General features: G+C 39.6%; 11 non-coding genes and 1 pseudogene across 11 annotated transcripts; 4 read left to right on the top strand and 8 right to left on the bottom strand.

Moving 5' to 3' along the window:
- Nucleotides 1-2203: 2203 nt before the first annotated feature.
- Trnal-caa lies at nt 2204-2310 on the bottom strand. The gene is made up of 2 exons: nt 2273-2310; nt 2204-2249 (listed from the first exon to the last, which is right to left on the bottom strand). It is a non-coding gene; the product is annotated as a tRNA-Leu (tRNA).
- A 2766-nt stretch (nt 2311-5076) lies between these two features.
- Trnak-uuu lies at nt 5077-5149 on the top strand. Its single transcript has one exon. It is a non-coding gene; the product is annotated as a tRNA-Lys (tRNA).
- A 2244-nt stretch (nt 5150-7393) lies between these two features.
- Trnak-uuu lies at nt 7394-7466 on the bottom strand. The gene has a single exon. It is a non-coding gene; the product is annotated as a tRNA-Lys (tRNA).
- A 2727-nt stretch (nt 7467-10193) lies between these two features.
- LOC122111555 lies at nt 10194-10654 on the bottom strand (annotated as a pseudogene).
- Nucleotides 10655-11669: 1015 nt separating this feature from the next.
- Trnai-uau lies at nt 11670-11763 on the top strand. Its single transcript has 2 exons — nt 11670-11707; nt 11728-11763. It is a non-coding gene; the product is annotated as a tRNA-Ile (tRNA).
- Nucleotides 11764-15902: 4139 nt separating this feature from the next.
- Nucleotides 15903-15975, top strand: Trnaf-gaa. The gene has a single exon. It is a non-coding gene; the product is annotated as a tRNA-Phe (tRNA).
- A 1285-nt stretch (nt 15976-17260) lies between these two features.
- Nucleotides 17261-17334, top strand: Trnai-aau. Its single transcript has one exon. It is a non-coding gene; the product is annotated as a tRNA-Ile (tRNA).
- Nucleotides 17335-18368: 1034 nt separating this feature from the next.
- Nucleotides 18369-18441, bottom strand: Trnar-acg. The gene has a single exon. It is a non-coding gene; the product is annotated as a tRNA-Arg (tRNA).
- A 1297-nt stretch (nt 18442-19738) lies between these two features.
- Trnas-cga lies at nt 19739-19820 on the bottom strand. The gene has a single exon. It is a non-coding gene; the product is annotated as a tRNA-Ser (tRNA).
- Nucleotides 19821-21771: 1951 nt separating this feature from the next.
- Trnav-aac lies at nt 21772-21844 on the bottom strand. Its single transcript has one exon. It is a non-coding gene; the product is annotated as a tRNA-Val (tRNA).
- Nucleotides 21845-23247: 1403 nt separating this feature from the next.
- Nucleotides 23248-23320, bottom strand: Trnav-aac. Its single transcript has one exon. It is a non-coding gene; the product is annotated as a tRNA-Val (tRNA).
- A 3049-nt stretch (nt 23321-26369) lies between these two features.
- Trnat-agu lies at nt 26370-26443 on the bottom strand. The gene has a single exon. It is a non-coding gene; the product is annotated as a tRNA-Thr (tRNA).
- Nucleotides 26444-26551: the final 108 nt, after the last annotated feature.

Below are 26551 nucleotides of genomic sequence, written 5' to 3'. Positions count from 1 at the left end.
AATTTGCTCAACTGTTTTTCTAGGGTAGAACAACTTATTGTTTTGCCTGCTTTCATTTGAAGATTGCTGACAGGCAGTTTAAACTGTATGATTCTGCAGTATCAGCTTGAAGGGGGAAAAAATCCATAAATCAAAACTTGGTCCCATCTTTTCACTCATCTTCAGCTTCAATAACTGTTCATTAGCTCAAAGACTTCAGTTCTAACAACTTCATTAAAATGTAATTTGTTTTTAAATAAAATATCATGGAAGAGGATGCCTGGAATTGATTTTGCTTCAAAACAATGATCAGACTTCCACCTTATCTTCCTTTGAACAAATAGAGCTAAAAAAAGCAACAACAAAAACCCAAAGTCTCTTTTCATTCTAAAACACTATTTTCTTATATTCCTTCACTGGTGCCTTGTTTCAAGTATTCTGAGCATCTTCCCAGAATATTTTATATCATATAAATCAACATGCTTTTTAATATATTATATACCAAATATATTTTAATAAAGAATACATTTCTAAGGCTATGTATTATACTCACATTCAGTATATATATACATATACACATACATAGATATCTTCACCCATCCATGGGTGTGATTACACCCAAATTATTTATCATATGAACTGTCATATTTTTCATATAAATTGTGTAATGTTCCATAATATAAACTGTACCATTGCATTATACATACTTCACATCTCAACTTTAGATTACCTAGCATCAAGTGGTCTGGACTTCCCTCACTGAATATGTCCAAAAAAGCTCCTTTGCTAGTGATGACAGTGAAATGAGGGACAATATCCAATTCAACAATTCCTCCACCTTGAATGCTTCCTGTGGTAAAAAGAGAGAATGGGCCAACCTTTGTATTTTCCTTCTTCCTTCTTTCTTTCTTTCTTTCTTTTTTCCTTCTTCCTTCCTTCCTTCCTTCCTTCCTTCCTTCCTTCCTTCCTTCCTTCCTTCCTTTCTTTCTTTCTTTCTTTCTTTCTTTCTTTCTTTCTTTCTTTCTTTCTTTCTTTCTTTCTTTCTCTCTCTCTCTCTCTTTCTTCCTACTTGTCAGTTATATCTAATATATTTTCCTTTAGTTTTTTTTTGAAAATTAGATTCCAAAGAATCAGCTCTTACAAACATAATTTTCCAAAAAAATAAAATCTAGTATCTAGACAAAGTTCACAGAACAGTTAGAAATGTCTAGACAGAATGTCATGTTCAAACCAATGTCACATCACAAGTAATGATTCATTTATAGCTAATTTCATGGGCAAATTTCAGTTGTAAAGATTAATAGAGACTTACTGATGTTCTTTTCAACTGTCTTAATAGTCATTTTTGCTAAATTGTACATATTTTCTCAGGTAATTTTTATCAATTAATACTACAGGCAACTACAAAAGTTTGGATTAACTTAATATTTAAAATTTAAAATAGTATGGCCGGTTGCCAATGGCTTATGCCTGTAATCCTATCTACTCAGGAGGCTGGATCTGAGAATTGAGATTCAAAGCCACACCAGAAAACAATTAACTACCCAAAGCATCAGAAACGAAGGCTGTGGCTCAAATGCTAGAGTGGTAATATTGGGCAAAAATGTTCAAGGACTGCCTCACACCTTCAGTTTGAGCCCCAGGACCCAGACGCCCCTATTTTTACAAAATGCCATTACAACTACCTAAATGCACTTTCTTCTGCTTTTCTTTCTTTTTCCTTTTTTGTCAGTCATGAGGCTTGAACTCAGGGCCTGAGATTGTCCCCGAGGTCTTTTGCTGAGGCTAACCATTCTACCACTTTGAGCTACAGTGCCATTGATGGCTTTTTAGCGGTTAATTGGAAATAAGAAGTCTCACAGGGACTTTCCTGCCTGGACTGGCTTCTCAAACCACGATCCTCAGATCTCAGCCTTCTGAGTAGCTAGGATTACAAGCATGAGCCACCAGCGGCTTCCTGTACTTTCTTACATATAAAAAAAGCTTCCCAAGGTGCCTAATCATACCGGAGAGGGGGTGGGTTGGGCGGGACCCCAATAGATACTCACTACTACTAAGTTTTTCAATATGTGTACGAGTCGATATAACTCAGCTTTACCAGTGAAAATATTTCAATGCTATTTCAAGTAATAAAAGACAAAAAAAAAAAAAAATAACAAACAAAACTATGACCACACAAGGCAATGTAGACGACTGTGATTGGGTCAAACATCAAAACTAGGTATGTCAGAAGTGGGATTCGAACCCACGCCTCCATTCGGAGACCAGAAGTCCCGAACCTGGGAAGTCAAAGCTTGAGTCTGGCGCCTTAGACCACTCGGCCATCCTGACACCTTAAGTGACCTGGGGCGTGGTGTAACATCTTCTACTATCATCAAGGGCCAAAGCTACTGCTTTTGTACCTGGAATGTATAGGATAAAATCCAAGCTCTGAACAGAATTGCACCACAGAAGCACAGCTACGAGGATTTTTGATGAAAGCTGAAGGCGGTTGCTGTGGGACCTGGTTAAGGTGTCTCAGAGCTGAAGAGCCCACTGACCTTACTGGCTGAACCTTTCTGCGCTCCCTTCCTTCCATTGACTCTTGGAGATGAGTCGAGAGGATTCCCATATATATTAGCACTGGCTGCAGAGAATTCTTGGTCTAACTCTCTTGTTTATTCTCTCCTCAAATGAAATTTCGGCGGGTGTCTCATGCAATCGTCTCTGTGCTTCTTACTATTGCCTGACTCGACTTCCATCATTTTTATTCAGCCACTTCTTAAAAATCTCTTGTTTTCTTACTTCCGTTCATTTCTTCCCTATGGCCTAAGGAACGGGGAAGTAAATTGAAGGAATGTGATGCATGATAATAAAGGATTTTTCTCTCCCTTCTCTTTTCTCTCTCTCAGTCACTCTCTTTCTCAGACTCGGTCTCTGTCTCTCTCTTTCTCACCCTCCCTCCCAACACTCCCTGTCACTCTTTTTGATGCCTCCCTAAGGTGAAATGTTTTCATCAACTAACTTGTACCTACCTTTACCTTTATTTCCTATGGAAATAGCAACTATAAATCAGTTGTGGAACTATTACAAGCTAATTGTTGGTGGACAATGGTCAAAAGAGAAATGATTTAGTGGTGGTTGCTTATTTCTCTCCTTTTTCCTTTGTGGCTCTTGGGGCTTGAACTCTGGGCTTGGGCACTGTCCTTGCGCTCTTCACCTCAAAGCTAGCACTCTACCACTTGACCCACAGCACCACTTCCAGTTTTCTGGTGGTTTATTGGAGATAAGAGTCTAACAGACTTTCATGCCAGGGCTGGCTTTGAACTGTGATGCTCAGATCTCAGCCTCCTGAGTAGCTAGGCATGAGCCACCAGCGCCCAGCTATAACTTTTTAATCTGATGGTAATGCTTAAATATTTTAACACCATGTAGAGAAGTGGAAAGAGTCAAATATAAGGAGGATTCAATTCATACCCTACAGTTAGAACAGTATCATAATCTAAGTAGAGATGCTGCTTATTTGGACTAGAAATGGTGGTTTGGCATCAGTAACAAAGAAGTGCCACGTGGGAAAGTTGACCAACAGCATTCTCTATCAGGAAGAAGGAAAGAGTGTGATCCAAGGGCAAGCTTCTTAGCATCGTATTTAACAAGTAATAGACCATACACAAGGGCCATCACAATTCATCCCTTATATGACAACAACATTACAAGCTAATATTAAATTAGAAATGTGAAATTAGTTGGGTACAATGGTTCAAGCCCGTAATTCTGGCTACTCAAGAGGCTGAGATGTGAGAATCATGATTCTCCAACTAACCAGAAAGCTAGAAGTGGAGTTGTGTCTCTAGAGGAACAGCCTTGAGTAAAAAAGCTGAAGCAAGAGTATGAGACCGTGAGTTCAAGCTCCACTACCAGGATGAAGAAGGAGGAGGAGGAGGAGGAGGAGGAGGAGGAGGAGGAGGAGGAGGAGGAGGAGGAGGAGGAGGAGGAGGAGGAGGAGGAGGAGGAGGAGGAGGAGGAGGAGGAGGAGGAGGAGGAGGAGGAGAAGGAAGAGGAGGAGGAGGAGGAATGTGGGAGGAAAAAGAGAGCAAAGAAAAGAAATTATAGTGGACTTCTCACCAGTGAAATAAATTTTGAGATGCTTTAAAAAAGATAAATATTGAAGGAGAAAATAGGACTTGATTTACCTACCATGTGTCATCTTTTATTCCCTGCATTTCTTTTTTTTTGAGTCTGTCAAAAATACTCTTTAGGCTGGGTGCCAGTGGCTCATACTTGTAATCCTAATCAGGAGGCTGAGATCTGAGGATTACTGTTGGAAGCCAGCCCAGACAGGAAAGATGGTGAGACTCTTATTTCCAATAAACCACTCAAAAATGCCAGAAGTGATGCTGTTGCTCAAGTGGTAAGGTGTTAGCCTCAAGTCAAAAAAGCTCAGGGACAGCACCCAGTCCCAGAGTTTAAGCCCCAGGACAGGCAAATAATAATAATAGTACTTTTGAGTTGCTCCTGTCATTCCTCAAAAATGTTCACTTTCTACCTCCAGGATGGTAAGGGAGTCTGTAGTTGTGGTTTCCATGGGTCTTTGTATAGACTAATAAATTCCATTCCTCAATAATTAATTTGTGAAATAATCTTCATTTTCCTAACAATTATGTCCATTTTCTCCATTGTTTGATGAAAGTACAATGATTAAAATTCAAAGCAAAATAATCTAGAAATAGCTCAGATAAACGAACACATTCTTGGAATATTCTTTTTTTTTTTTTGTCGGTCGTGGGGCTTGAACTCTGGGCCTGGGCACTGTCCCTCAGCTCTATCAGCTCAAGGCGAGCACTCTACCATTTGAGCTACAGCACCACTTCCGGTTTTCTGGTGGTTTATTGGAGATAGGAGTCTCACGGTCTTTCCTGCCCCGGCTGGCTTTGAACCACGATCCTCAGATCTCAGCCTCCTGAGTAACTAGGATTACAGGCATGAGCCACCAGTGCCCAGCTCTTGGAATATTCTTGTGGTCGGTCCTTGTAACCATGGATTCTTCTGGTTCTTCCCAATGGTATATTGCTTATGGGATAAAATAATTGATAAAATGAAGGGAACTCAAGCATAAAGGCCTGGGTAGCTCAGTCGGCAGAGCATCAGACTTTTAATCTGAGGGTCCAGGGTTCAAGTCCCTGTTCAGGCATTAGAGTTTTTCCTTTTAACTTCCAGTATGTTTGACCAAAATTAAGTCATCACTATTACTGAAATTGAAACCTTTTCTACCAATATCTATATAATCTGCTCTCAATAAATAATAATGGCTGAAATTTCCTGAGCTTTGGTCTCACAAATTATTTGTAATTTTTGTTTTGTTTTCATCAGTTGTGGGACCTGAACTCTGGGCCTGGGCCCTGCCTCTCAGCTCTTCAGCTCAAGGATAGCGCTCTACCACTTGAGCCACAGTGCCACTTCCAGCTTTTTCTGCTTATGTGGTGCTGAGGAATTGAACCCAGGGTCTCATGCATGTGAGGCAAGCGCTCTACCACTGAGCCACCTTCCCAGCCCCTCACAAATTATTTGTATAATTCTGTATTTTTATTCCATCCATTCCATCCATCCGTTCTGGAACTAATATGATTTTTTTTCTTTTTTTTTTTTGTTGGTCATGGGGCTTGAACTCTGGGCTTGGGCGCTGTCCTTGTGCTCTTCAGCTCAAGGCGAGTGCTCTACCACTTGTGCCATAGCGCCATTCCCAGTTGTCTACTGGTTTATTGGAGAGAAGAGTCTCCCGGATTTTCCTGCCCGGGCTGGCTTTGAGCCATGATCCTCAGATCTCAGCCTCCTGAGTAGCTAGGATAACAGGCGTGAGCCATCGGCAGCCGGCACTAACATGATTTTCAAGTCAGCCCAACCTCCACCAACTTTCAACAATGACTCAAAACCCTTGGTACATGATACAGGAAATGCATCTCTTGCACCTGAAACCACAACAGATGACAAATGAGAGCTATCAATTAGACAGCCTATTGTGGAGCCATGTGGACACCATTTGAAATTCAGTGACCCCCCCCCTTTTCTGCCAAAAAGGAGGCATTCGTGGATTTCCATTATTAGATGGCCACTTTATTAGGTACCCAATGAGCCAAGACATGGGAATCTTACTTAATTAAACCAGCAAATGTAGAAATAAACCTAGAAGAACTCCAGGAAAATTACTATTGTTGGTTCAAAGGCTAACACTACCTGATCCTGGCCTCCCTGTCAGGGAATCCAGCCTGTATCTCCCATACAACAGGCAGGGATTCATTCCCTCCGTTGGACTAAGGGCACAGCCCGAGAACCTATTGAAAAGAAGCCGGTCGAAAGGGAACCTACACTAACTACAGGACTACTTTTTCTTTTCTTTGAGGAGAATTTTTGGGAAACAAAACAGAAACCTATAAAAGATTCCTCATGTTATTTAATAGCAAAGACGTGCATTCCTAGTCCTAAGAAAGAATTTGACTTTAAAATATCCTCCTTCTGTCTCCTCACCTCAAGGCTCACCTGCCCCTGGGACTTTACATGGCATTTTAGGTTAAGATCTTAGTTTAAAATCAAGGTCTTAGATTTTACATTGTTGATATAAAATAAGTGCTTCATTTTGAGTAGTAGTAATCTCGTTGTTAGGAATGGAATTTCCTCAGCAAAATTCTACCTGACCTCCACTACTTCAACAGATCTATGTTGTCACTGACTTTGGCACCATAGGGAATGCTTTTGCAAAGTTTTTTAATGATAAAGACTCATAAAGAATCTGTGTCAAGGAAACAACAGTATTTCCCCAATAAATTTATCACATCAGAATTTTGACCACATCACTCCAGCTTAAAATTCTTCAGTGGGTTTTGGTTGTTATCAGAATGACATCATGAGTAGACAGCTTTTCACAACTTGGCACCTGACCATTTACATACATTTTTATAGCCATCTGTTTATACCTGTCTATATCTGCTTGTCTATTTAAACAGCAATGCAGGATGGGTAAAGTAGATACTGGTGAGACTGATTACTTATAAGTGGTAGATGGAAATGAATTAGAAAAGTTGGAGAAAAGGAAAGAACCAGGGAAGGGGTAGGATACTTCTCTAAGTATACTTTTGCATATTTTTGACTTTCAAAATGTGTTTCAATTATGCATAAAACAGATGAACAGTGAAAAATAGAGAATGTGAACTAATGAGGTCATGGAATTCAATAAAACTATGTAGAAAATGAACTGAGCTACTTGTGGACAGGGTTGGGCAGGGGGATCTGGAGGAAAGTGAAGGAAGGAGTGACATTGTAGGTTTAAAAAAAAAGATGTAGCTAAAAGAAGTTTTCTAATTTTGAGTGGTACAAAAACAAACAAACAAAAACACAAGAAACAAAAACAAGACAGAAAAGTAACCAGAAAAAAAGGCTAGGACGCCTGAACAGGGACTTGAACCCTGGACCCTCAGATTAAAAGTCTGATGCTCTACCGACTGAGCTATCCAGGCCCCACAGCAACAAATTTTCTCCATACTCTAAAGTAATTAATCATCAAAAAAAAAAAAAAAAAACCCAAAAAACTTTGAAACGAGACTTGGGAAACTGTTGAAGTGGTTTTTTTTGTTGTCATTTTCAAGAGTGCTATGTAGCAAAGCAGTAGGTCTCATCACTGCATAAGATTTTATAATATTCCCCATACTGTCTAGTCTTTCCACAATGGCTGTACATTACTTATTGTGGAAAATGAAGAAGAAAGTCAAGTCAAGGTTGACAAGCATTGGTAGTGAATAAGTGCAGACTTAGAGATCACATGCAAATTGGAGGAAGGTGGGTCCCTTTACCCAATTTACCAGATGATATGAATATAAGAAGATCCCATTTCACCAGCGGCTTCAATAATGAAGCAACCTCAAGAGAATCAAGAAGTTAAAATAAAGTTGCTGCCGCCAAGTAGCAATATGAAAACTATGTAAGATGGTTTTTGTTTCCAGATACGTTAGAGGTGTTTAAAGTATCAATAGAAGCACAACTTAAATGATAGCTAGATTTTAAGGAGAAGATAACTAATTCAATGCTATTTCTGGGATTGGTGGGATTGTGTCAGAAACAATGTGTCCAATTTTAGGGGACAGCAACCTAAAGTTGAAGGGAAAACTACTAGAAGAGGATGGTTTTGATCCATCGACCTCTGGGTTATGGGCCCAGCACGCTTCCGCTGCGCCACTCTGCTATAACAGGGGAGGAATCTCTGGATTTCTAGTGATCTACAATAACACAAGTCCCATTTAATCAGTAATTTTTGTTGTTGTTACATTCTTTCCCATTCATCATTCTAGCCTCTATTTGTTAACATCTTCGGATGTTCAGAAAACGAGCTCAGATCACTTTTCTAGGTATGTCTGTGAGTCTGTCCATGAGTCTTGGCTCTCCCAGATTGATAATAATGATAATGCAAAGCCTTTCTGTCTCATCATTTCTTAGGCAGGGTATCACCAGATCCAGGGTGGCCTTCAACTCAAAATTCTATTGCCTCTGCCTCCTGAGTGTTGGAAATAATGATGTGAACCACCTCAGTTTGTTTCTTTTCTCTTCTTTCCTTCCTTCATCTCACCCTTCCTCTATCTGTTATTTCTTCCTGCTTGCTTTTCTTTCTCTATCCTTTCTCTTTGTCTTGTCCCCCTACCCCCTTTCCCTCTCCATTTTCTCTTTCCCTTCCTCCCCCCCTTCCCTTCTTTCTCCTACTTCATAGGAGATACTCCTATGAGCAGCCTTTACAGAGCCAGGACTTATACTTAGAAGCCTTCTAATCAGAACAGATCATTTTTCGTCTATGGACATACATGGCACTACTGGAATACTGAACCTTTTAAATGAAGCTTTATAGATAATTAATACTCCAAACTTTTTAAAGTTGATTTTAGAATTTTAATCAAGTTTAAATATTACAAGTACCATTCTTCCATTATGATACTAGTTTTCCAGAACAATTAAAAATTAAAGAGTTATTGTTGACTCCAAACTTTTGTGTGTGTGTAAAGTAAGTAGTCATTTATTTCAAACAAATTTCACAAAAACTTGTCTGCTAAAACATGAATAGTTTTGAAAACTGACCATCTATCAGTAAACGAAAACTATGATGAGGAAAAAAGGATGAGTTAACAAACATTATACCCACCTTTCTTCAGTCATATCACTGATTAAGAAATGGAATAAAAACACTAGGATTGTAGATGTAGCTCTGGGTTTGATTTGCCTAACAAGTTTTATCTTGTTTATTTATTTTCTTTGGTCAGTCATGGGACTCGAACTCGGCTTGGGCTCTGTCCCTGTGCTCTTCAACTCAAACGAGTGCTCCACCACTTGAGCTCCCATGCCACTTCTGGTTTTCTAGTAGTTTTTATTGGAGATAAGAGTCTCACGGACTTTCTTGCTTGGGTTGGCTTTGAACCTCAATCCTGAGACCTAAGCCTCCTGAGTAGCTAGGATTACAGGCATGAGCCACCGGCACCTGGCTAGCAAGTTTTATTGGTATACAGTTTGAAAATTATAAACCCAAAGAGCAATTTTGTGATATTAAAAGCATACCTAAAGAAAATTCTACTCTTGGGGCTGGGAATATGGTTTAGTAGTAGAGTGCTTGCCCAGCATACAACCCTGGGTTTGATTCCTTAGTACCATATAAACTAAAATTAATATTTTTAATTAAAAAAAGAAAATTCTACTCAATATGGTCTATGTAATCTCTTTTGTGGCCTCTATGCTAGTTTTTTGTCTCTTTGCTGATGTTTTAGAAGCTTTCATTATCATTCATTTAAACTTAAGATCAAAATGTCTTGAGCATTTTTTAAAAAGATACCCATTATATTTTCAACATTATATCTTTGGCCTCCATTTCTGAAAAATGATAGATGCCATTTAAATTCAAATAATACTGAATTCTTTGATGTGCAAAAGTCTGTGTTTTCTTTTAAAGCAAATAAAAGGAATAGAAATATGGCCCCATTCCAATAATCAAATGTTCGTAAAAGTGGCATCAGTACAAAGCAAACCTCAAAGTAGCAGATTAGTAATTAGATGATGAAATCTGATTTTTATGAGAACAGAAGCTTAATACTAGGTCAAAATAAGCAACATACTTTATTAAATTGAATATTGAGCTAAACAAGTAGCTATAATTTTACAAATTCTTCAGTTCACAATTACTTTTGAACAATTAAGTTTTAGCCTCATTTTTAAAATTAAATGCCTATTTAAAAAAGCCAATTGGACAAACATATTCACAAACTTCTAGGAAGCCAAAGTAAACACAAGTCATTATTCAAAGATGAATAATAAAGTTCTATTCTTTTTCGTCATCGGAGTGATCAGGTTATAAAGACAGGTTTTTTGTTGTTGGTTTGTTTTTTGTTTTTTTCTTTGCTTTTCCTAAACCACTCAGTCCTGCCTCTTCAAGAATCTGATTTTCTTTTTCAGAACCTTTCGGAAACAGACAAGAATTCTCCAATTCCTTTTTGCCACTTGGGAGTTGGGCGTACACAAACTGGATTCCCTCCTGCATATTGTTTTCAGCTTTCCTGGATGAAGGAGATGGAGAATTGATGGCAGAGGTGAAGGAACCAAGTACCTTCCTGGGAGCGCGGGAGGCCGCCACTTTTCTCTATGTGCTTGGGCCACTGTCTGCTTTAGTCCACACCATATTCTAACAGAAGGAGGCAAGAGAAAGGCCTAGTGGAGGGCGATTCGGTGGCACGGATTCGAAAGTGACTCTCCCGCCTCGGTTTTATGGGTCCTTTTTCAACTCCAAACTTTTTAATGACCTAGAAGTCATTGTTTTTCAAATGCAGAGAAGTTACCTGTTTCTTGACATGTACCTACCTACTAATATTCTGAGTCTTGGAAGGGTGTTGATTATTATGGCATAAAGTCCAACTTCAGAATGTATTAACTGATCCCTTTTCTGAGCTATTCTTTCATCTTCAACAACATATTTGCATATATTAATAGATACATATAGATATTCATATATACACATTAATATATAAACGTAATTTTATAAATATATGCATGTATATTTCTTGACAGCTACACTTTCCAGGTTAAGACAAACAAAAAAGCAAACAAACAAATTTGACCCCTACAACTAGATGCCTGGGAGATGGGAAGAGGTGGGCACACGTCATGGAGCTGGACCAGCTGTTTCAGAGACTTTAGAGTGGGCCCTTCAGGCGGGCTCAGGGAGGGTTTGGGAAAAGGCTTGATGCACAGCCTAGAGATTCTTGAATAGAAAGTGAGCGTTCTGCAGGTGTGTGGCTAAGAACGCCTGTAGTGTTTGCAGCCCACGGACCCAGTTCGGGTGGGCTGAGCTTTTCTGTCCTCTGCTTAATAAAGAGCGTCTAGAGCCGTCAGCGTGGAGATGCCGTGCTGCAACCGAAGAGCTCCACGAGAATCGTTGTATTCCTGTAGCGAAGGCGGGGAGAAACCACAGCCCACTTATTTTCTTCTTGGGAAATGCTGGTTCCTGATGTGGCATAGGACCTTTGTTTCTGGGAGAAATCTCTTTTTAGATCTTTTGATCAAAGCACGTTTTACTGGTTAGAAAAGCTATAGTGTAGTAGAGGGTGCGCGCAATTGTGCGCGCTCTCGCTCCGCGCGCTGGTGCGACGCGCGCTCGTGACTCTGTAGAGGGCGCATGGCCGGTGCAGGGAAAGCATGCTCCAGTGGCGCAATCGGTTAGCGCGCGGTACTTATACAGCAGTATATGTGCGGGTGATGCCGAGGTTGTGAGTTCGAGCCTCACCTGGAGCATGTTTTCTTCCCTTCATGGTTCTAGACCTTCGTCAAAACCCCTTTTTCCCTCGCTCTTCTTCAAAGGAAAAAAAAGCTGAAATGATTATCTTTTCCATTACGAGAACGCAAAGATTCCTATGTTGAGGGGGCATTTGGCCGATTTCAAACATGGCAAAAAAAAAAAAAAAAAAAAAAAAAATCAAATAGGCAGATCGATTTCTCTTCCAATCCGGACATCTCATAGCCAGGTTGTAGAGCTTCAAAGAAATGCCCTCATACCCTCCTTCTTCTAAGATTCTTGAGCTCGCCAGGGAACTAGGAAAACAGTCTTAAACTGTACTTATTCTTTGCAATTGTCACCTGGATTCAGAGTCATTTTGTATGGCAACTACCGCAGAGGAAGCCATCACTGTCTCCTCAGAAACTGCTCCCACGCATCAGCATCGAAGTGCGCAGGCTCTCAGTTTCAGCCCTCCCCATGAAACCTAAACATGTTGTGAGTCCAGCGTCATTGCCTCCTCTATGCAAACCTGACTGGGAAGCACCGAATGCCAATTTTCTCCCAGCAGGGAAACATCACACGTAGGCAGGAAATAAACATTCTTGTTTGGGGAGTTGCATTCATCCTGAAGCTGTGTCTGAAATAAAGGACGGCAGGTGGCTCTGCTTTCCTTCTGTCTCTCCTGGATTTTATTTGTTTTTTCAGGACCCTCCTTCTCTTCTGAGTTCTTTATCCTCCTCTGGTTCCTCAGATATGAATATTCCTTATAGTTTTGTCCATGGCTTTCCTTCACATGTAATGATGGACACTACCTGTATTAGAAAAATAGAATAGATCATATTGAGACATATAATAGGAATTGGTTCAAGAAATTATGAAGGACCCCCAAATCCCATAATAGGCTGTGTTCAAGCTGGAGAACCAGGGTAGTAGTGTGATTCAGATCTGAGTCATGCCACCATGACACATTGTTCATGAGCTCATGGGTCATGACCAAAGTGACTGGTGACCCCGTGGTATCCACACACTGGGTAATCCTATCCAAATTAAAATCGTAGCTATCCTATCCTATTAAAATCTTCCTCTATTGAGGTTACTTTTAGCACCAAAGAAAAACAAATTTCTTCATATTTTTATGTTTTTTATATTATAAAAAACACTGTACAGAAGGGTTACAGTTACATTAGTAAGGTAATGAGTCCATTTCCTATCGAGCATTGTTACCTCCTCTTTTGTTGTTCCCCTACATCTCTTCACATTTTTAAAATTTATCTATGAACTCTTTCCCCAATAAAACAGGCCAAAGTTCTGCCTTTCCCATTCTCACTCAGAATGCCCCAAGTAGGCAGTGCCTACATCTTGTGAAGGACCCCCTGTAAACCAGGCTGTTTTGGCCACTTACATATGTTTTTCTTTTCTTTTCTCTTCTTTCTTTCTTTTTTTTTTTTTTGGGTCCGGTCGTGGGGCCTGAACTCTGGGCCTGGGCACTGTCCCTCAGCTCTTCAGCTCAAGGCTAGTGCTCTACCACTTGAGCCACAGCGCCACTACCGGCTTTTTTCTTTTTGCTTCTGTGGTGCTGAGGAATTGAACCCAGGGCCTCAGGCATGCAAGGCAAGCACTCTACCATTGAGCCACCTTCCCAGCCCTTACATATGTTTTTCAAAAGAATTTTGATTGGCATTCATTACTTGTCCAAGGTGGTTTCGGTGTGACATTTACATGTGTGTGTACAATTCACCTAATTAACTTTTTCCTCTCTGTCAGTCTCCCTTGTCCTGTGCCACTTAAAACAATTTCAACTGGTTTCACCATTTTATTTTTCTACATACACATAAAGTGCTTCCACCCTATTTGCCCTCATGTACCTTACTTGTGCCTTAATGTATTCCATGCTCTGTCCTGACCTTATGTTTTTATCACTTGTGCTTGACAATGGAATATTGTTGTGCATACTCTCTTATCGGTCACACTTTGCACCCCACTTTTCGGGTTTTACTAAAATTTGAGTTTAACCAACAGCATAAAAGCAAAAAGAGGTAGTGGAAGTGGGCCCTGAAAAGAATCAATATTGTTCTGTACAGCAACTACCACAGAGGAGACCATTACTGTTTCTTCAGGCAAGTGGGTTTTTGTTTCAGAGATGTGAACCTGTTGTAAGAATCTTTGATGCCTGGCAGTTTTTGGATGTTCTCTTCCTTTGGCGGATTTCCATCTTTTGCCACATTGCCATCTTTTGCCTCAAGATGATGAGATAGATGGTTTTGTCTGTCCGACAGGCAACTAGCCCTTTGTCACAAGATACTTATTGGTGGTAAATTCTGCCTTTTTCTGGAGTCCAAATGGATTTGCAACAGGAGCAAAGAATAGCTCAGATAGAAGGGTACAGATGCAAAGTGAGGAGTCTGAGTGCTGAGCTTTTATCCTGCTTTTAGTTAATTCACAGGCCCAGCAAAAGCATCATTTACATTGCTTCTTACAATACTATTGGCTTTGGGATGGTACTCCCACTGGGGTTGGAAGAGCTTTTTTTGTGGAGGTAAGGAGATCTCTTAACTGGCAAAGAAGACTGATAAAAATTTAGAGGCTCAAAGTTCCAAGCTACACCAGGAGTTTTCTATTCCTCATAGAATGCTTTCTCCTCACACCTTCATCAGTGTACTCACTGTAGCAGTGTGTGTGGCTATGGTACAGAAAGTGAGGTATGGTTATTTACCTTAGTCCCATCCAGTGAAAGAAGAATTCAGGCAAGACACAGAAATGTAGTAAAAGTAATAGGAAAGTGTATTAGGAAAAGAATATCTTAAGATATTAAGATCTTAAGACACATCACTGCCCCAAGGGTGAGAAAGACTTACTAAATTCCCTTTGACCTCTGGGGCATTGTTTACTGGCAGGTGCTTATTTATTGTTTACTTAGGTAGGTAAGTTACAAAAACTATTTCTTGATCCATCTTAGGCTGGATCAAGAAATTGAACTCATGCATTGAGCCTTAAACTAATGTCAACAAAATTTAAATTTAAATTATATAGACTACACTTTCATAGCACAAATTTAAATTAAGTGATAAATCAATTAAAAAAATATCTAGGGCTGGGAAGGTGGCTCAATGGTAGCGTGCTTGCCTTGCATGCATGAGGCCCTGGATTTGATTCCTCAGCACCACATAAGCAGAAAAAAAAGCCGGAAGTGGCGCTGTGGCTCAAGTGGTAGAGTGCTCCCTTTGAGCTGAAGAGCTGAGGGACAGCATCCAGGCCCTGAGTTTAAGCCCCACAACCAACCCCCCCCCAAAAAAAAATCCTAAAAAAAATCTAGAAAATATCCTAATATTTAGAATTAAGCAGCAAACATATTTTTTGTCCTTCTTGATAGAACTAGGGATTGAACTCATGGCTTTAAGCTTAGTTAGGCAATTGTTCTACCAAAGAGCCACACCTCTAGACCTAGTGGTAGACACATCTGTAAATTACTTCTGGGCCAAATAAAAATGTATGAAAAAATTAAAAATATGATTAATTGAATTGCAACAAAATATTACAATGGTAGGATATAATTAAATCTCAGAGGAAAATTTTTATACCTAACTGTATATATTGGAATAAAAAGGTTGAAAATATTATTACAGAGTATGATGGCACTCAACTATAATCCCAGAATTTAGCAGACTGAGACAGGAAGATACTAAATTCAAAGCCAGGCTAGGTAAAATAAGTGAGACCCTTATCTGATACACAAACAAGAAATACAAAAAAAGATATCATTTACCAAGAAAGTTAACAATGAGAAGTACAAGTTGTCATGTCCAAAACGAGCTTTACAATGTCGGTGCGGGGAGTGGGGGAATGGGGGGGAATGGGGGGGAAGGAGAAGGATTGGGATTGGGGGGAGGGGGAGACTGGGAAGGGAGGTGAAGGGTAAACAAAGGAGGAGGCTGCAATGCTTGGTAAGAAATGTACGCATTATCCTGCCCATGTAATTGTAACCCCTCTGTACAGTATGTTCACAAATAAAATTAAATTAAATTAAAAAAATTTTTCTATAAAATGTGTGAACAGCACAAAATTGTGTTTGCTATTTTGTTGTTTTAATATTAAGTAAATAATTTTAAGTAAAATAATTTTAAGTAAAGCAGAAAGGAAGACAAATACCTAAGAGGTAGCCGAAATAGCTCAGTTGGGAGAGCGTTAGACTGAAGATCTAAAGGTCCCTGGTTCAATCCCGGGTTTCGGCAGGTGCTGCTTTTTTTTTTTTTTTTTTCCCTTTGAATTGACTTTCAACTTCTGCCAGTATCAAATGTCAGCCACTTATACAAGTATATTAACAATACCTATAAAATTTTGTCTGTCAGGGTGATCTGTACTCTATAGAACACTATTTTTTCCAAGGAGGAAAGAGGGCAATGTTCTCAGTGTTGAACTCCTAATGAATAAGCTCATTCTCTCATGAAGTCTTTTTATTTGTGCTCTAGGTAGATTGCTATAAAAGTGAGCATCATGATACTGAAGCTACTGTTTCCTTTTATGTAATTCCTGAACAATCAGAAGATTTAACTCTCTTAAACTTGAAGGCAAATAAAAATAAAATATTAAAGAATCCAAAGAGTCTTAAAAATCCCTTAATTGTTGAATACATCTTTTTAGGGTCCAGAAACCCAGTGTTTTCCCCTTTCTCCAGTGTCAGTTTTAGAACTGCTAAACCTTTACTCATTGAATCCTTCAACTGTTAAATCAATGTATTTGTTGACAATTTATTAGGAATTAGTCTACATGAAAGTTTAAAAGACACAAAAGAATTACTACAATCCTAGAAACACATCAAGTGAAATTCCTTGAGATGGGGGAGGGGGGAAGCTACTTTTCAACTTGTCTAAACCAATAGGCTGACATATGACCAAATTACACAGATCACCTTTTTTGCACAGATCAGCTTTATTTTGATCCTGTACTTGAAATTTTTGGTTTTGGAATTTGAGTGATGTACACAGCATGCACCATTAGATGAAAATCTAATGCTTAATCCATGGATACCACTAAAACAATTCTCTTTTGGAAATCACCACAGCCTTCTCTACAATCTTCAAAAATCATCAAAATACTGATATACTGTGTATTGGTGAAACCCAATTCCAACTCTAGAGATCACTGTCAATGACCTCATCACTTATGGTTTCATTGCTATGAAACAATTTGAAAATAATATTATTGTTACCAATTGGCACGTTTGCAATTTAGCACAATAGACATACCTTTTAAAAGCTGTAAGTATGACATCTCCTTTCCTCCACAATTGAAAAACCTTATTACCCTGCTCTCTCCATAAATGACTTAGCTCCTATCAAAACTTTCTTCTGTAGTTTTTAGACTTCCTTGAATTTAGTTTTAAAATAAAGGGGGAGGGGGATTGAAAACACACACACACACACACACACACACACACACACACACACACACACATATATATGTGTATACATCAGTGAATTTATTACTTTACTATTTTAGGAACAGGCACTGCCACTTGGCCGGTTAGCTCAGTTGGTTAGAGCGTGGTGCTAATAACGCCAAGGTCGCGGGTTCGATCCCCGTACGGGCCAAAAGTGCATACACTTTAAAGTGTCTCTATGTACAAACTGCCTAAGAACATAAACCTTGCGCTTCTGAAACAAACACGAGCATTAGAGGAAGAGTTTATCGAATTAAACAGCCTCACGGAGGAGTCAGGAGAGTTTTACAGAAGTGGTAGTTAATACAGCTATGGTAGTTTCTTCCTTAGTGCTTATTGCACTTCCAGCAAACAACATTGTTTTGGTTCTTTAAAAAAAACTTTGGTGGAGAAAAAGAAACGGGGTCAGCATAGTCAGCGACTTGAGGAAACCAGGTATCCATGGCTGCCACGTCTGTGCTGATTCTTAACCCTTCACCTGGGCAGTTTCCCCGTCAGCTGTCCAGAGCGGGAACTGCAACAATCTTCACCCATCTCCCCGCGTGCAGCGCGTTCACAGCCCCGCGGCCCGGACCAGCAGTCGCCGCGTCTGCACTTCCGAGCTCGCCCTGCAGGCCGCGGTGCGGCGGGCAGAGCAGGCCGACAACTTTCATAAAGTTCTCGGTGAAGCAGAGCCAAGGATACAAGCTACAGATTTAGAAACCCACCTACTAGTAAAAATGCTGTTTTGGCTCAGTGTGAGACTGCTTCCCATTTGATAGGACTGTCACAGTGCTCGCTCTCAGCGCTGCCTCTCCCCTGAAGAGAATCAAAAAGGCAGAAACAAAAGCCTTTCTTCGAATGGCTTTTTGTTTGTTTGTTTGGTTTTGTTTTTTAGGTAATTCCTGTTTCAGGAAATGATCCAAAGGTACAAAAAAAAGGATCTTGGGGCCTGTCCTTGAGCTGCTTTTTCTTTCTTGTTTTTTCTCCAGGGTAGAACTTCAGCAACAGCGCCTCCTCTTCCGGCTTCTTAGTGATTAACTGGAGGTAAAAGTTACTTCTGGGAGCAAGTAAACTACTGCCTCCCAAATTTTTCTATTTCTTCTTTGTCTTTGAGCACTCACCTGATAGGATTAGTTTCAAGGCTCATTATGTAGACTTGTTTGGGTAAGTCTTTGAATGAAGCATTACGAAAACGTGAGCTGCCGAGCCAGCCAGGAGTCGAACCTAGAATCTTCTGATCCGTAGTCAGACGCGTTATCCATTGCGCCACTGGCCCGCGCCCTTCGCGTGTTTTTTTTAGGATGGTATTGCCCTATAGGAGAAACTACTATTAGGCAGGGTTTACAATCAAAAAACTTTAAGAGGGAGGTGGACAATACATACTAGGAAAGCATGATTTCTTTCCCGGTTTCCTTACGTGATATACGCTCATATACAGTACCACTACTGCAACCAAGAACCAATTTTCATCTTTAGGACATTAGTTATGTAGTAGGGTGAAAGTCAATTCCTTCAACACAGTATTTAAGACTAGATCTTTTCTGTGCCTAATTTTGAGCTCTTCAGTGTTATTTTTTAAATCAATCATCTACTTTCACCTGATTTCCTTCCTTCCTTCCTTCCTTCTTTCCTTCCTTCCTTCCTTCCTTCCTTCCTTTCTTTCTTTCTTTCTTTCTTTCTTTCTTTCTTTCTTTCTTTCTTTCTTTCTTTCTTTCTTTCTCTATTTCTTTCTTTCCCTCTCTCTTTTTCTTCCTTCCTTCTTTTCTTTTTGTTCTTAGAGGTAGGCACTGACAGGTCATTAATATGCAATCCACATTACCTTAAAGTTAAATATTGCAAAAACAAACTGAAGTGATTTCCTGTACATTTCTGGAGACATCATAGTCTTTTTTTTTTTCTTTTTTTTTTATTAAAACAGCAAAAAGTGTCATCACTCACCTTTGGGAAAATGTATTCTAAAATGGGATTTTGTAACTCAGTGATGTAGCTAAACACATTTAAATATTTAAAAAATACTAAGGACACAATTCAATAGATGTACATTTTAGTAATCATATGTGACATAAGAGGAACTATGGAATATTACTAGGAAAACAAGTTTACAACTAACTAATTTACTTCAAGGTACGTGGCTCAAGAGTCTTAGCAAACTTAAAACTCCAATATTGCCGGAACAACAGCAAAGCCCTTAACCTAACCAAACCAACCAAAAATGAACAAAACCTTGCTTAGCTATTCAAAGTAAGCATAATACAGCTGAAAATGCAGACATGCTTATCTCCTTCGTGGATAAGGTTTCATAAGCCTTTTTGAAAGACAAAAGTGTGCTCTAACCCCATTCCTTGTGCAAAGTTGGAGAACTGCACTGAATTACGCCTTCCCTGGTGTTCAGGAAGGAACAAGCAAACAGCACGGTGCGAAAAAATCGTAACTCTCTAGCGCCCTCCGGAAAAAAAATCTCAGGTTGTAAGTGCGAACTACAGACTAACGGGCTTGTCAGTATGCTAGTACAACCACCAAAGGAAATTTTGTCAAAACAGCAAAGCAGTAAGTGGATAGACAGAAAACATAGCCGCTGTGAGCAGGATTTGAACCTGCGTGGGGAAACCCCATTGGATTTCGAGTCCAACGCCTTAACCACTCGGCCATCACAGCACCATACAAGGACCTTTTACTCATTATTCTGAAAACCAGTATAGACCATGTAGACATGGGGCTATGTCTTACTCCACAGAGCTCTCCTTTTAGAGAAGAGTCTCTTCTACATTCCACATCCAATCCAATTCCACGCACTTTAAGTCACAGAAAAATCCACCACTGTGTTCTTCAAGCCACTACAGAAGTTGAATTTGTTCCAATATTTGTAATCTGTTTTCTTGGCCTAATGTGTGCCTGGCTCACTGCCGGGCACTTTTGAAAGTAGATATGTTGCAAATCAGACATGGCTCCTTCTATAAAAACACTTAGTATCTAGTGGAAAATAAATCCACTGCGTCCTTATGGAGATTTTGGGGTATTAGTGAAATAATAATAATCCCTGCACCATACAGACCCTTAATGAGTGCATAGCAGATAAACTTCTGCTTACCAGAAAGGATATGAATGAGAAGTGATCTACAAACAAGTGAATGTTGTAGCAAATCTTATCTACAACAGTCTTCTCTGGATACCTGCCTCTGTTTGTGTGTGTGTGTGTGTGTGTGTGTGTGTGTGTGTGTGTGTGTGTGTGTGCTGATACCGGGGCTTGAACTGGGAACCTGGAAGCTGTCTCTTAGCGGTTTTTTTTTTTTTTTTTCCTTTTTCTTCCCTCAAGGCTGATTCTCTACTAGTTGAGGCACAGTTCCACTTCCAACTTTTTGGTAGATAAAGACAACAGTCTCATGGACTTTCCTACCCAGGTTGGCTTTGAACCTCATTTCTTGATTCTCCATCTCAGCCTCTTGAGTAGCCTGGAGCCACCAGTGCCTGGTGCTGCCTCCATTAAAAAAAAAAAAATCATCATTTAAAAAAATTTATGACGCCAGGCGCAGGTGGCTCACTCCTGTAATCCTAGCTACTGAGGAGGCTGAGATCTGAGGATCAGGGTTCAAAGCCAGCCCGGGCAGGAAAGTCCATGACACTCTTATCTCCAATAAACCACCAGAAAAGTGGAAGTGGTGTTGTGGCTCAAGTAGTAGAGTGCTTCCCTTGAGCTGAAAAGCACAGGGACAGAGCCCGAGCCCAGAGTTCAAGCCCCACAACCAACGCCCCCCCCCCAAATTATGACTATCTCTCTTTGAATCAAGAGTTCCTGGGAGACATGTGTCTTAATCTTAATTTGTTTTTACATATTCTCTCTATATTCACTGAAACGATTTTTTTTTTTATATACAGGAGGGGCTTTCATTTCTAAGTATATAGTGCTTAAACAAATCTCTGGACTCACCTGTCTTTTTCCTGTCTAACTCTTGTTCATGTCTCTTTCCTCTTTACTGTCACTGCCTTGTTTCACTTCAGCTCCACTGTCTCTATCCATTTGTGCTCTTCCCTTAGCACAGCTAGAAACTGAGTAGCTTAACATGGCTGAGAATATTACAGGAGAAGTGGTTTGGTTCTTGCTACAAAATAAAACAGCTCCCACCAAAGGAACAGTGTATATGTGACTACAATTTTTCTGGATGCACACATTGCTGAATGATTTGCTTTAGAAAAGATTGTTTCAGTCAGTAATCTTTCTTACACTCTTTTATTTCCTTTCCTTTTCTTTCTTTCTTTTTCTTTTTTTTTGCTGGGCCTGGGCCTGAGTGCTGTCCTGAGCTACTTTTGCTCAAGGCTAGTGCTCTACCATTGGAGACAAAGCACCACTTCTGACTTTTTTTTTTCCCTGTGATTAATCAGAGATAAGAGTCTCACGGACTTTCCAGCTCAGGCTGGTAGGATCCTCAGATCTCAGCTTCCTGAGTAGCTAGGATTATATGTGTGACCCATTCTATTAAGTGAAAAAAGTCAACTCTTTTCTTTGAAATAAGAATTTTGTGATTTATTCTAGTAACATTCAAATTGATGGAAAAGTTGAGGGAGGAGTCAGTTCCTTTAAGGTCTTAAGTAAGGAAAAAGAGCTCAGCTGTGTTTCCACCTGGTTTCGAACCAGGGACCTTTTGCATGTTAGGCAAACGTGATAACCACTACACTATAGAAACCCACAGTCCCCTTGTGGTTGCTTCTAGTTCCCTCTAATTTTATCAGTAAAGCTTTATACTATGTTCTGAAAGTCTCCTGATGTAAGTTTTTTTTCTTCAGCTTCTCCTTGTTTGAAGGTACCTCAGTTTCACCCTCTTACTCCAGGTATCTTTCCATAGATTCTCCCTCTTTCTGATGAAACAATAGTGAGGAACACTTCAATCTCAGACAAATGAATACAACTACTGGCTCCCGATTCTACATCCTGTTATTTAAATTATTTAGTTTAAATTATTTAAATTTAAATTATTTAATCTCTCCACCCCTCAGCTTCTGCAACTATACAAGAAGCAGATTATTTTAAATAATAGTTTTTTTTTTCGCCTATAAGCTAGCATAAAGAGTTTGTCCTATTATTATTTTAAATCAGACTTAAAATGCTAGTTTATATTGCTTCTCCCCTCTAACCTGTCAAAATACTAAGAGTCTAAGATCTGGTGCGACTTGAATCCTAAGAAAATAAATTCGCTTTTCTTGAATAGGTTTGAAAGAATTTTTGTAAGGAGGGTAATGAGAGTTCTGTTGGTTCTACTGGTGGTAGAGGGTGATATTGACAGAAAATGCTGCGGTCTGATTTCCCAACGAGAGATTCTAGACTCTGCTACCCCCTTGTGGTAGTTTAGCGCAGGAGCAGAGGGGAAAATCCCACGGGTTTTTCCTGAGCGTGGGTCAAGGGGAGTGGAAACATTCTACATATCCATTTTAAAGCAAAATATGTACTGACACACACATGTCGCTAAAGTTTTACGACCTTTCCGGTGTTATTTCCAGGACATAGATATCATGCAAAAAGCAAACATTTAGCTGATTCATCCTTTCTCTAGGCATGGTCTCCGCCTGCTGGGAGCCCTGGTGGAGCACAGCAGGCTGCTGATTTCTGAGTCCAGAGAGAATCAGGCAATAAATGTTGCCAGGTGAGTCCGCCCGGTGCCATGACTTCTCCCACCTACGGTCGAGCCCCACAGCAAATCACAGGTCAGAGGATCTTCCCGGAAACGATGGAAGACTGGCCTGGGGGAGGAGGGCAATGGTGGGGATAGGAAGATGGAATCGGTCACGAAGTCGTGTTCAGACGTTCCAGCATTTCTCAAGGGTGGGAAACTCGTTCTTCTAACCGATTCTCAAACTGGTGATTTCTTTTATCTGTCACTTGATGGTAACTGTTGCTGCATTTCCAAGCTAATTTCTGTTGTTGTTTCTTAGACATAAGATACAGTCACTGCGAAAGCCCACACATGCTGGTTTAGAGGGCGCCAAGCCACGGGCCGGGCGCAGGCAGTTGGGGACACGTTCCGGCTGCCTCCGGCACACAAGAGGAATATCCTGATCTTTGTTCATAAACAAGAAAAACGCAGAGCACCGATGTTTCCGCCCGGTTTCGAACCGGGGACCTTTCGCGTGTTAGGCGAACGTGATAACCACTACACTACGGAAACCCAACCCTGTGAGAGTGCTTCCCTCTGCAAACATAAGTGAACACACTTAATGCTCTAGGTGTACAAATTGGGTTTGTCTTTTCCTTACAGAAAATGTTCTGCGGTAGGGTACTATCGTACTCCTTACACCATTTATTATTTTTTTAATTTATTAAAAGAATTAAACACCTATGTTGGAGCTTTAACAGCCGAAACTACTATCTACTTGAAGCTACCCAAGTCTAGTGAAAGAAGCCTACAGAAAACTGACACTAGAGACTTGAGAGATGAAAGCAACGTGGTGCTTGTAGAAAGATTAGAATGGGAATTTAATCAGTGGGAAGAGTTGGAGTAACCATTTGAACAGAACACCAAAAAGAAATTAAATGGAGTGTGAACTGGACGAAGGGAAGTATGATGAGAGAAATTGAAGGGGTGGGAGACAAAGTAGAACTATAAAAAATTTGTACGATAGCCACTAACCAGTCAACTTAACCTAATTGCCCTTTCTAACATAGTATACTAAAATTCTGCCTATTATTATTAGTATTTTCTAGTGCAAATGGGAAAATCACCAAAATAATAAGACCATATAATATTTTGATGAAGTTTACAGGATTAAAGTGGTTTCTTTCCTGGCATCAGTATTACGGCTTTGAAGCCTTTCCTCTGCTCAGAGTTGTAGTCTAGCACTTGAGCCACAGATCCCCTTGTAGGTTTTTACTGGTTCACTGAATGTAAGAGTCTCATGGACTTTTCTGTAGGGCTGGCTTCAGAGCCAGATTCTCAGATCTCAGCTTCCTGAGTAGTTGGAATTACAGTCCTGAACCACTAGCACGGAGCCTAAAATCATTTAAAAAATGTTTGTTTGCCTTTTTTTTTTTTTTTTTTTTTGGTAGACAACACAAAGCAGAAGTCAACAATAAAAAGCTAGCTAGAAATTTCCTAGACTTTGGGAAACATAAGCCCTATCTTCCTAAATTACCCCTAAGTGAAAGTAAAAGCACAATGGAAATTAGAAATAATTAGAATGAAAGAAGGAAAATACATGAAACCAGAGGGAAAGGTATAGACAGACAGACAGACAGACAGACAGACAGACAGACAGACAGACAGACAGACAGATAGATAGATAGATAGATAGATAGATAGATAGATAGATAGATAGACAGATTAGAGAAGAAAGGTTGAAGAGAAGAAAGTGTTGAGAAAGACATGGTGTTTTATACTTGAAATCAGTAGCTTGGTCTACGCTGAAAAATGGATACCACCAATCTTGAAGATAAGGAGAAAAAAGAGGAGGTTGCTACAGATGGACAGATGGTGGTGAAAAGATACAGAGGACCAAAACAGGAAAGAAATACCCTTTCAATTGTATACAAATCCATTTAGGAAAGACACCTCCCTTTAGCTAAGACACAGGCCTTGTTGAAAACCTTTTTTTCTTTTTTTTTTTGTTTTTGTGCTGGTCCTGAGGCTTGAATTCAGAACCTGGGCTTTGTCCCTGAGCTTCTTTTGCTCAAGACTAGCACTCTACCACTTGAGTCACAGCTCTTTGTCCAGCTTTTTTCTTTTTGTGGTAGTTTAGATGTAAGTGTCTCAGACTTTCTCCTACCTGCTCTGGCTTTGAACAGTGACCCTCACATCTTAACCCTCTGAGTAGCTAGGATTACAGGTGTGAGCCATCAGTACATAGCAAGAAAAAAATTAAAACAGAGTAACCACATTAGTCATTGAGTGTTTTAAGTATTCCATTCTTCTAGAGCTACATGATATCATTATGTTATACTCAGTTCCTTTAAGGATTCTTTTATTAATATTTTTAAAAATTTAGTTTTTGTAGTGCTAGGGATCAACATAGGCCCTCTAGTAAGGTAGGCAAGCACTCTTACTGAGGCATATCTCCATCCTAAAGTGTCTTTTCCGATGTTGATCAGTCTTTGGACACATTAATATTTCTCTGTGCTCCACAAAGAGGCTACTAAGTCCATGGGACCATTATAGTAAGGAGGAAGAAACTGAGAAGCAATCCATTGTATGCAGAATTCTGTTTACATTATCAAGAGTGAGGACGTTGTCATTGTTAGAATCTGTCATACAATTTGAAGATATATCTTAGATAGGGGGAAAAAACCCACCAGCAGACAAAATACCTTCCTCTTTAGGGTTTGATGTTCTTTTCAGACATTTAATTTTAAAAAATTGTCCTAAAAAATTGTCCCAAGATTCAAAGTGTCCAAATGCTATTTTCATTTAACTGTAATTAGTTATTAGATATTTTATTTTGCCACTAACTCTTCTTTTAAGATGATAACAATTTCATTTTCAAAATTTCTGTTGTCTTGAATCTAGAATGATTTAAAGAGGAAGAACAGTTATTGTAATATTCAATCTAGACTTCTTAGCCCACTAAGTTGTTACTATTCTTTATCCCCCTTTAGACTAAGAAAAGAACAAAAATGTAAAAGAAACCTAAAAGTTTACTAAGCGGTGTGGAAGAAGATTGAAAGGTCAAGAATTTAAATTCTCACCACTGACTATGGCCTCTTGTCTCTAATGCCCTTATACTGTTTCCTGGAACCTAATGATTCACTTGTTTCCCTACTAAAACAACTACAATAAAAACTACAATAAAAACCAACCAACCAACCACCACCAACAAACCCAAAAAAGCCCCTGGTTTTTATTAGTTCACTGTAAAAACACTGAGTGCCAATTCTATCCAAATTGTGGTGCAAAAATAATATTCTCTGACTAATCAAATACAAAATGCCTGAAAGAGCCTACTGTTGAATTTTCAGAGTAAGGACAAAGAAGCAAACCCAAACCATATTCATGCTTAGTCTGCCTGTCTACCACTAATCTCATAACGTTAGAATAAGGGTTTTGTCTTATCTGTTTTCTGGCATACACATTGGGGAAGCTTTCCAGGAAATTGCTTCTTTTCTTTTTTTCAGCATTGCAAAGGCCGAGCATTGGGAAGGTTTATTGGATGTGAATTCAAACTGTTTGGTTCAGTGATATCTTGTACCAGGCAAGATTACCAAAATGACAGGAAACGGAATAACTTAGGCCCCGCTGGGATTTGAACCCAGGATCTCCTGTTTACTAGACAGGCGCTTTAACCAGCTAAGCCACGGAGCCAGCTCCATAAAGGGACCACCGTTATGTATTATTTGAATATAATTTCACAATTTTGTAAATCTGAACAATACTAGAAATTAGTCTGTGGCGTGATTTGAAAATAATAGC

Source organism: Dipodomys spectabilis, unplaced genomic scaffold, assembly GCF_019054845.1.
Source record: "Dipodomys spectabilis isolate Male_0828 unplaced genomic scaffold, ASM1905484v1 ptg000085l, whole genome shotgun sequence".
NCBI lineage: Eukaryota > Metazoa > Chordata > Mammalia > Rodentia > Heteromyidae > Dipodomys > Dipodomys spectabilis.
This window is presented reverse-complemented; position numbering and strand designations above follow the sequence as displayed.